Raw genomic sequence first — 2,549 nt, 5'->3', positions numbered from 1 at the left:
ATTTTAATTTCAGTCGTTACATTATTCCTATCCCTTTCCCCCAAGGTTCATGGCTAGTGTATGTGTTGGCTTTGCCCCTCCTAGCCATAGAACCATCATTTTATTATTTTTATTTTAATTGTCTCCCTTTCCCTAAAACCAAGTAGAGTAACCCTTGTAAGAGTGACTCTCTGGTAAAGTAGGGAATCTTATATTATGATGCATCCCTCGGGCTAAGTAGAGAAACCTACTTGTGAGTCTCTCTCTAGCTTTATCCCCTTTCTTTTACTTTATTTTTATTTCAACATTTTTTTCCTTCATTGCTTTTTAATTGCGTGGCTTACATGTTTAAATTTTTAGATGACGAATGGTTAGGACGTTATTTTAGATACATATGTTTAGAACGGTAATTAGAATTAGATCACAATCAATAATTGGTTCACTTTCGCATTATTAAAAGATATAAAACAATAAAGTGGCTGCTCTCCTTGTGTTTAACCCGTAGCTACATTGATCCGTATGTTTGCTGTTACATTTTAAAATCTTAAACAAGTTTTTGGCTTTGTTGCTGGGGAACAGTTCCATGTTATTTTTCACTTTCTTTTAGTAAATCGAAGTGCTTTGTTTGCTTTGTTTTGTTTTTCCTTTTCTTTTATTGAATTCCTGAGAAGATCAACTTACAATAATAGTTGTATTAGTGGAGGTCGCCATGCTTCACAGTATGATAAAGACAGGTTTCGCCCTGTAGCAGTTCTCAGGAATTGACCTGAGCAACCCCAGATCCCTACTTGTAAGCTCCCAAAAAGGCAAAAAAAATTATAAAAAATTTTTTTTGCTATCTATTCTTTTGTGCTTGTCTTACTCTAGTTGTGGCTAGTTTTCTGTTGCATGAGTGTTAGTTGGGTACATTATACTAAGAATCAATTAGAAAGAAGAGATCCAACAAGTAGTGACTCTATACGTTTGCTCTCTTTAAAACCCTTCAATATGGAAGACCAATAGCAAAACCCTCCACCTAAATCTCTTAAAGATAGGTTCTACCCCGCTAGAACAGCCCAACCTTCCTGCATAGTCCTACCACAAGCCCAGGGTAATAATTTTGAACTTAAATCTCAATACATCACTTTGTTGCCCCACTTCCATGGGTTGACATCTAAGGATGCATACATATTTCTAAGGGAATTTGAAGAGGTATACATTCTAATTAAGATCCAACAGCTTTCTGATGTTGCTATTAAGCTTAGGTTTATCACTTTTGCATTGAAAGACCAAGCTAAGAAGTGGTTGTATGGGTTATCCAAAAATTCCATAACCTCATGGGAACAATTCACAGTTGTCTTCCTTAAGAAGTTTTTCCCAACTCACAAGACCAATAAGCTTAGAAGTGATATCCTTCAGTTTAGGCAAAAGCCTAGTGAGTCCTTTTCCAAACTTATGGAGAGATTCAAGGATCTACTCCAAGAATTCCCTCACCATGGCCTAGACTTATGGCATTTATGTCAAATAATTTATAAGGGTATTGATTATCCAACTAAACAAATGATAGAGTCTATGTGCCCTGAGGGATTCACATCCTTTACAGATGAAGGAAAGGCATGGGAATTCTTACTTGTCTTAGCTGACAAAACCCGTGAGTGGGAATCAACCCAAGAGAGTTAAAGAACTATAGGAGGGAAAAGAGATTTTGTGGATGGGATAGTAGCCAAGGAAACCCATTTGGATAGCCTAATCAAGAGGATTGAGGCTATTGTTCCTAGAGAGCCATCATCAGTCAATTTGGTTTAGATTTGTGCTTAGTGCCAGTCCCCTAGACATGTTATAGAAGAATGCCCCAACACCTCTGGGGACACTTCTAATGATAGTGTTAATGCCTTTTACTAGAATAATCCATATAGTAACACCTACAATCCAGGATGGAGAAATCACTCAAATTTCTCTTGGAATCAGGGCAACCATGCAGGGCCTTCCAATTTTTATAATCAAGGTCAACTTGGACCCCAAAGGCCTCCCTTTGCACAACAATCTTTTTCCCAAAATAATTTTTCTAGGTCAAATGTAAGACCTCAGGCTAGTTTTCTTAGGGCCTCTCTCCTATCATCTTATCAGTAACCCTCTAGGTTTACTAACACTGGAGAGACAAATAGAATAAGTGACTTGGAAAAAAATATGGCCCTCCTCATGACAGGACATCAAAATCTTACGAGAAAACTCACCTAAGTTATCTCAATTATGCGTGAGAGGGAGAAACGAACTTTACCCAGTCAACCAGAGCATAACCCTAGGCATCATCAGCCTGTTAGTTCACATGCACCAACTAATGCACCCCTGAATATAGTACAAGGTCAGACCCAACAAGGGCCCTCTAACTGATGTAATGTTGTTTATGCCCTTAGGAGTGGAAGAGAGTACCAACAGAGTGTTCCTAAATCATCCCCATCTATTACTCCTGTTAACTCTCCTTCAGTTGAGAACACAAGTGTGCCTCTTGTTCTAGGTACGTCTGATGAACCTAAAGATGATTTGGTTAGGAAAACCACAAATGATTCTTCTGAAAAAGGGCAAATCCCTAA

The 2,549-nt window shown here is 38.1% G+C and overlaps 1 non-coding gene across 1 annotated transcript; it reads right to left on the bottom strand.

Annotated features, from left to right (window-relative positions):
* Nucleotides 1–1,353: 1,353 nt before the first annotated feature.
* On the bottom strand, nucleotides 1,354–1,460 carry LOC122062196. Its single transcript, XR_006134825.1, has one exon. It is a non-coding gene; the product is annotated as a small nucleolar RNA R71 (small nucleolar RNA).
* Between the last annotated feature and the right edge of the window lie 1,089 nt (nucleotides 1,461–2,549).

This window comes from Macadamia integrifolia, chromosome 14 (genome assembly GCF_013358625.1).
Source record: "Macadamia integrifolia cultivar HAES 741 chromosome 14, SCU_Mint_v3, whole genome shotgun sequence".
Classification (NCBI taxonomy): Eukaryota; Viridiplantae; Streptophyta; class Magnoliopsida; order Proteales; family Proteaceae; genus Macadamia; species Macadamia integrifolia.
Note: the sequence above shows the minus strand (reverse complement) of the source record. Positions and strands in the feature narration are given on the sequence as shown.